This window comes from Oryctolagus cuniculus, chromosome 17, assembly GCF_051225735.1.
Source record: "Oryctolagus cuniculus isolate XC-2025 breed Fujian yellow rabbit chromosome 17, ASM5122573v1, whole genome shotgun sequence".
NCBI lineage: Eukaryota > Metazoa > Chordata > Mammalia > Lagomorpha > Leporidae > Oryctolagus > Oryctolagus cuniculus.
In genome coordinates, this window is record NC_142883.1 from 57,119,901 (window position 1) to 57,128,026 (window position 8,126).

At 44.4% G+C, this 8,126-nt stretch overlaps 1 long non-coding RNA gene across 2 annotated transcripts; it reads left to right on the top strand.

The window, feature by feature from the left end:
- The first annotated feature begins 563 nt into the window (after positions 1–563).
- On the top strand, positions 564–6,284 carry LOC149121252 (uncharacterized). 2 transcript variants are annotated; one of them, XR_016223984.1, is made up of 3 exons: positions 564–704; positions 3,425–3,596; positions 6,060–6,284. It is a non-coding gene; the product is annotated as an uncharacterized LOC149121252 (long non-coding RNA). The 2 variants fall into 2 exon arrangements; XR_016223983.1 differs by having other exon boundaries at positions 3,542–3,596.
- Positions 6,285–8,126: the final 1,842 nt, after the last annotated feature.

Sequence of the window (8,126 nt, forward strand, 5' to 3'; positions counted from 1 at the left end):
CGGCTCACCTGGCTAATCCTCCGCCTGTGGCACCAGCACTCTAGGTTCTAGTCCTGGTTGGGGCGCTGGATTCTGTCCCGGTTGCTCCTCTTCCAGTCCAGCTCTCTGCTGTGGCCTGGGAAGGCAGTGGAAGATGGCCAAGTGCTTGGGCCCTGCACCCGCATGAGAGACCAGGAGGAAGCACCTGGCTCCTGGCTTCAGATCAGAGTAGCGGCCATCTGGGGGGAGAACCAACGGAAGGAAGACCTTTCTCTCTGTCTCTCTCTCTCACTGTCTAACTCTGCCTGTCAGAGTTAAAAATAAAATAAAATAAAAAAACTAAGATGTGGTCAACAAGTATACAAAGCTGTTGTTACCTGTTCTCAAATGTCTAGAGATACAGATCCTGACTACTGTTGGGACTTTCCTATCACTGCCCAATCATGCAAAACACGTCAGTCTCCAGGGCCCAGGTGGCTTTGCTTTGGTGGATCAATTCAACGAGCAATGTCTGTTTTGTGTTGAGGAGGATGTTGAGCCCTCATCGGACTCAGCCAATGAGAGTAGTGCATGTGATTGATATATGCAACATTGGGGAAATAAGGGGAGCTGTGTGTTGAGTTCACACCTGATTTACTCCACATGGGTCTTGGGGTGAAGCAGAGGCAGATGGAGACAAAAGAAGTGTGATGTGATGGTCCAGCGTTACTACAGCAGAGCCCCAGGTATGGGCTCCTGGGCAAATGCTCTTATGGGGATTCCTGCCATATCAGAGAAATTCTTAAGTCCCTTGAACTACCCCACAGTGGGAGGAACACGTCTTCCTCTGGACCAGAAGCTTGGATGATTTTTCATCCTTGACGCACGCCTGGGCCTGGCTCCTTGGGAGGGAGAACTGGGCTGGGAGCCATGGTGGGGAGCAGATCTCCCCGGACTGGGGCACACGATGTGATGAAAGGGTTTGGCAGTGGTTGAGTAAAGGGGTGCTGGGTAGAAGCATGCTTGGCTGATCCCTTAACTTAGAGCACGGCTTCTATTAAAAACAGGCCTCCTGCCCATCACTCACACGAAGCTTTTCTTTCCCTCTGCCCTTCAGTTAAGAAAACTGTTGGGAAAACAACACTGACCAAAGCCCAGTGCTGTGACTCTGGACAAGTGATCCCTGGTGTCCCGAGACGTGGGGGCCGTGACATCTGGAAGGGTCCTTGGGAGAGAATTTGGGGCTCCAATTAAATATGACTCAGTGTGGGTGGTCAGGCAGGACCACCAGGGGCTTAGGTGACAGGCCTATGGGTTTCACCACTCTCCACACAGAAAAGTCTTTTCAGAGCACTTTGTAGTACTTTGTCCCCCGCCTTGGGAAAAAAAAATAACCTCTTTATATTTAGACAAATTCTAAAAATCAAACAACCGTAGTCCCACTCCCCAGAGATTATTCACATGTTGGTGTAACAACTTTCTGATCTTGTTCGTTAGATGTGCAGATAAAAATAGCTCACACTATAGATACGCACAGTTCAAAGGGTTAGCCACATGTAAGCTATTCAAGTTAAAGGTAATGAAATTAAAAAATGTTTTCTCAATTACACCAGCCCCATTTCAAGCACTTGAAAGTTGTGTGTGCCTGTCGGGAAATACAGATCTGGAACATTCTCACCAGCAGAGAAGAGCCACTGTAGATCCAGCCCTATAATCTTTTTTTTTTTTTTGAAGATTTATTTTATGTATTTGAAAGACAGATACAGAGAGAGAGAGAGAGAGAGCGCATGCAGAGAGAAAGAGAGAGACAGAGAGTGAGTGAGTGAGCGAGAGAGAGATATTCCGTCCACTGATTCACTCCCCAAATGGCTGCAATGGCTGGAGCTGAGCCGATCCATAGCCAGGAGCCGGGAGCTTCTTCCAGGTGGGTGCAGGGGCTCAAGGACTTGGGCCATCTTCTACTGCTTTCCTAAACCATAGCAGAGAGCTGGATCGGAAATGGAGCAGCCAAATCTCGAACCAGTGCCTATATGAAATGCAGGCAGCAGCTTTACCTGCTACGCCACAGTGCCCACCCTGACAATACCATTTTTATGTATTTTTCATACCTAGTAAAAATTATCTTCCAGAAAGACTGCATAGATTTATATACTGCTCACAAAAAGAGCATGCAAGTGTCTCTTGTCTTAACTTAGTCAACAATTTATGAAATGATGGCCAATTTGTTAGTTCAAGCAGTATTATCTCAAAAATGTTTTGCTTTGCAATTCTTAGGTTTTTAGCAATGATTTTTTAAGGATTTATTTACCTATTTGAAAGAATGACACACAGAGGGGGAGAGAGAGAGAGAGAGAGAGAGAGAGAGAGAGAGATCCTCGATCCACAAGTTCACTCCCCGGATGACTACAACAGCCAGGATTATGCCAGGTGGAAGCCGGGACCCACAAACTCCATCCAAGTCTCTCACATTGTTGGTAGGGACCAACATATTTGGGTCATCATCTACTGCATTCACAGGCACATAAGCAAGAAGCTGGATCAGGAGTGGAGCTGGCAGGATGCAGACCAGAGCTCCAGTATGAAATGTGGGCATGGGGATGGTGGTTTGAAACCCTGTGTTACTAAATTGTTACCACCTGTCCTTCTCCCAGGGTTAGTAACAATTTGTATGTCTTTTGTGACTTAATTTTGCAAGTCCCTTCCTAATGGATTAATACAAGATCCTTGTATGTGGAGCGATCAAGCCTTTACTACATCTTAGTCTATTTCTGGGTTACCACTTGCTTTCATTTTTTTTAACTTACAAACATTATAAAATTATATTTAGTCAAATCCCTCAGTCTTTTCCTTTTAGAATTCTGCCTTTGATAAAATATTTTAGTTCTACCCTGCTAAAAATTGTACATAAATATTTACTGTTTTATGGTTTACTTTTTTTTAACACCTAAAACTTCAGTACATCTGGCATTTATTTGGCATGTGGTATGAGTTTGGTATTTACAATTACTTTCTAAATGGCTAGCTAGTTTTTACCAACCCATTGGTTGACTTATTTATTCTTTTTTTTTTTTTTTTACTGATTTTAAATTTCACCCTGATCTAATACTACTCTCTCTCTCTCACCCACACCCACACATGCACACATACACTCACATACTTGGGTCCATTTCTTTCTAATCTGGAATAAGAAACATCTTGCTTTAATTATTGTACTGTATATTACGTGTTAACATTTGTGTGGTAAGTCCTCCTGGTAACTCTTCTTTTCCAAGATAGTTTTGGTTTTTCTTGGTGTGTATGTTCTCCCATATGAGTGCTACAGTCATTTCAGGAAATTTCAGAAAATACGCCCATCAGATGTTTTATCAGAATTGCTAAATGAAAAACTGAATTTATGAAAAATACATGATTGCTATCAATATGGTATACTTTTTATTGTTTACTCTCATTCTTTTATGCTTTGCAGTAAAGATGTTCTGTTTTCTTCAACAAGGCCCTGAATATTATTTATGAATTTCACCTCCCCTTGACCAAAAACTTGGAGAAGTTTCTTTATTAACATGTACCTGACTCTGGTTCCTAGGAGCAGGAACTTGGGCTGGGAGCCTAAAGAGAAAAACATAAGGCAGTGAATAGAGGTGGGTAATATATTTTAAAAATTGTTTTTACTGGTATCGTAAACAGAATCTTGTAATGCCACTATGCTTTTTAATAAATTATGAGGACTACATAGACAAGCTATAAATTTGGGGTGTTTATTTTATAATTAACTTTAATGGTTCACAGTCTTACATTAGCTGTAATAGTTTTTAGGTTGGATATCTTGGACTTGGCAAAAAGATAATCCTATTATTTGCCAGAAATGTTTGTCCGTATTTAGAATATTACTTCTTTTTCTTATAGATCAACATGGTATTGTGCTAAAAGCATGGATTTTTGAGCAAGACAGACTTTGGGTAAATTCCTACCATATCCTCTGCAATTTACCCAATCTCGGAGGTTCAGTTTCCTCAAAGAGAAATAATGATACCCACTTTAAAGGGATCTTTTGAGGATTGAATGAAAAATTGCTTATATAGCCCAGAGTTGAGTGCCTGGCACATACAGTGGCCATTACTGCTCGTCTGACTGCGTTGGCTGAAACGCTCAGAAGGTTAAATAATCATGGTATTCGTGGACATCGCGGCTTTAATGGTAATGGATTCATTTCTCAATGGAAGTAGCAGGCACTGTTGAGGATGATGATGATGACACATTTATTAAGCATCTGCGCTCCATTCAGCGCATTCATCACAAAAACAATTGCAGAAAATTCCCCAATCTTGCAAACTTCCTCCTAGTAGTATTGCTTCTTTTCTTTTCTTTTCTTTTCTTTTCTTTTCTTTTCTTTTTTTTGACAGGCAGAGTGGACAGTGAGAGAGAGAGACAGAGAGAAAGGTCTTCCTTTGCTGATGGTTCATCCTCCAATGGCTGCCGTGGCCGGCATACCGCGCTGATCCGATGGCAGGAGCCAGGTGCATCTCCTGGTCTCCCATGGGGTGCAGGGCCAAAGCACTTGGGCCATCCTCCACTGCACTCCTGGGCCATAGCAGAGAGCTGGCCTGGAAGAGGAGCAACCAGGACAGAATCCGGCGCCCCGACTGGGACTAGAACCCGGTGCGCCGGCGCCGCAGGTGGAGAATTAGCCTAGTGAGCTGCGGCGCCAGCTGTAGTATTGCTTTTATTCATTCATCCCATCGTTTATTTGTTCTACAATCATTTGTTGAGCATCTGCGTAAGATTTCACTTAACATGCCTCAGTGCTTACTCTAACCATTCTGGCTATGTTGATCCTATTATGGGAGAGAGGGAAGAAACAGACACACAAGCAGACAATGGGAGCTAGCGGCATTGGGCAAGCCACATATAGGCCCTGTAGAGAACCACACATGTGCATCTATTATTGTGTTGCCCATTTCCTGCGGTCCTCCCTCCCCGTTATCCCTGGACTAGGTGGCCTCACTGTAAGCAAACAGCGAATTTCAAGGTTTGTAATGGGATGGACTTTGATGACAGATCATTCATTCATTCCATCATCAGTTATCGGTGTGAATAATTAAAGGATCACTTGAGTCATTCACAGATTACAAAAGTAGAAGTGTAGAATGAACACACAAAGCTTATGAGATGAGAGAGAGAGAGAGAGACAGGTGATGGTTCAGGGAGTTTGAGGGCTTGCTGTAGGATGGAGCTGCAGAGCTGTAGAGATGAGGGAAAATGCAACTGGCCTCACAGTGCTCTGTTGTTTGAAGTCAGCCGTGAGGGACTGGCAAGAATTTTCTTGATGGGTCTTCTAGAAAAGGCAACCTGTGGTGGGAACGGCTCACACACAGACACAGAGACAGGACGCAGCGGATTGCTTTACCTGCCAGCATACAGCCTGTTCTACAGTGGAGTTGAACTCAAAGTACCAGTGGGTGGACTTTGTGATTGAGACCCATGTGAAGTAAGCTGGCTACAATTCAGAACTTTTTTCTCAAGTGGTTAAAAGGTGCCAGCAGAGGAGGGGAGGGAAGCCCCACTGTGTCTTGTGAATATTCTTTGTTATATTTACTTTGGCAAAACAGAAATAAACTTGAGATCGCTTTCACCAGGGGGAGATTGGAGACCAAATGAGAGGCTGCAAGCATCGAATGCTTTGGGTGCGAGTGAAAGAAGAACCAATTTCCTTCTAATTAGCACTGTTTCTCAACTTCACTTCCTATCCATGTCCTCTCTTTCCACACCTCACTCTCCAATATGGATCTTACAACACTGATGAGAAATATTAATAAGGAGTATAGAAGATCGTTTAAACTCTAAAATCATATGCAAATGTATACATAGAAAGAATTGGCCCCCTGGCTTCTGTTATGCGCTCATGAACACGGAATGTGGGGACTGATTTATTTTTCCCCCAGAATCTCCTCTCTCTCTCTGCACCCTGCTTCCTTCCAGGTATTTGAGTTTGGCAAGCTCTTAATGGGTGGGACCCAGAGACACAAGGAAGTGATTTTATGGGCTCTCTTCTGGGCTCATGTACAGTTTTAAAAAATTCCTTTTGATCCTCTCTAACATCCCAGCAGCCAACTCTGGTTAACATCATCAAGAAACTGGCCACACCCAGCGCCGTCCTAGGAGCTGGACTTCCCTCCTGCCAAGCTGCAGGCGTTTCTGTCTCCGTGCCTGGGACCAGAGACAGCTTGAGAAGACTCAAGAGAAGGGAAGTGGAAAGCTGGCTAATTAATATGTGAGCTCGATTCATGTTTACATCTGTGCAAAGCATTCTGTACCAAATAAATACCAAATCAATCTCTTAAAAATTCCATTGCCATCTTTTCCTCCTCTAGATTGATGAGTTTAATCCTTGTTTTCTATACAAAAATTCCTGATTGTGTTAAGACTGGTCTCGCTCTGGTCATCTGGAATTTCCGCCCGGGCTGCTGGAATCCCTAGAGGTGTTTGGGCTGGAACTACAAGTAGGGTGTATTGAGAGGCGTAGGGAGGAGCAACTGCGCCTGTGAACCAGATAGCAATCCCTGTCTGACTATGCCAGGGCCAGGTCTCTAACCTGAGGGTTCCTCCTTTGATCCTTGATGAGGTCTGCTAAGCAGAGTGTTGATGGATTTGTGAGCATTTACAGATAAAAGTGGCCTTTGTTGTGATGGGCATTTGGCCAAGCACTTGAGATGCCTGCATCCCATCTTGGAGTACCCTGGTCAATAACTGGTTCCAGCTCCTAACTCCAGCTTCCTACCAATGCAGATGCAGCAATAGCGATGTTCCTGGTACCTATATGGGAAACCTGGATGGAATTCCCAGCTCCCAGCTTCGCCCCCCTGATCTGGGGGCTGTAATGGGCATTTGGGGAGTGAACCAGTGGATGGTAGCCCCCTCTATAAATCCATCTGTCTTTGCACCTTAAATAAATAAAAATTTAGCCAGTCAATTAATGGCCATGGGTTAGTTATGACAGTGTTTCATATTGGACCTGTTCCTTCTCTCAAGGAATTACTAGACTAGTTCTGTCAAGAAAGTGCTGAAACAGCCAGCACCATGCCACAGTGGGTTAAAGCCATGGCCTGCAGCACATGCATCCCATGTGTGCTCTGGTTTGAGTCACAGCTGCTCCACTTCTGATCCAGCTCCCTCCCATTGCACCTGGGATGGCTGCCGAGGATGGCCCAAGAGCATGGGCCCCCACACTCAGGTGGGAGACCCAGGAGAAGCTCCTGGCTCCTGGCTTTGGCCTGGCCCAGCCCCTGCCCTTGTGGCCATTTGGGGAGTGATCCTGATGTATCTTAACCAATATCTTTCTTAACTGATTACATTTGAATAAGGCTTTTGAGCTATGCATACAAAATCTCTCTCTGTATGTAAGATAGAAGACTGCAGATTGAATGCTAACACAATGAGGATGAATTGTATGGTGTTGAGCCCCTGGAGCTAAAAGATAGCAAATATTCGGTCAATCTGGGACATTGTGTCTAATGGTGAGCCACAGGTTTGTGCTGTGAAGAGCGTTTGTAGTTATGGTGTGTAGGCTCAATACACAGCAGAAATACTTGGTAATGGAATGGAGCCTATCAGAAGGGCTCACACCAGGCCCATTTCTGACAACAGTGGAATGTGGCCTTCTGCTTTTTTTTTTCTTTAAAGATTTATTTTTTATTTATTTGAAAGTCAGAGTTACAGAGCAAGATCGATAGATTGATCGATTGATCGATCTTCCACCTGCTGGTTCACTCCCCAAATGGTTGAAATGGCTGAGACTGTGCCAGGCTGAAACCAGGAGCCAGAAGTTCCTCCCAGTTCTCCCACTTGCGCCATCCTCCGCTGCTTTCCCAGGTACATTAATAGGGAGCTGCATTGGAAGTGGAGCAGTGGGATCTTGAACCAGTGCCCATATGGGATGCTGGCTTCACAGGCCACGGCCCAACTCCCTACACCACAACGCCACTCCCTGTTTCTGCTTTCTTCTTTCTCTTCTTTTCCCTCTCCTTTCTCTCCTTCATCTTGATAGCACATGAAAGTTTGTAGACCCCGCACAGAGGTATGGCATGATTAAAGGAGAAAAAAGAAAGTGTATAAGGTAGCATCACTATATACATCTTTCAGCGGGGGCCCCGAATTTCACTGAGGTTTGCTGT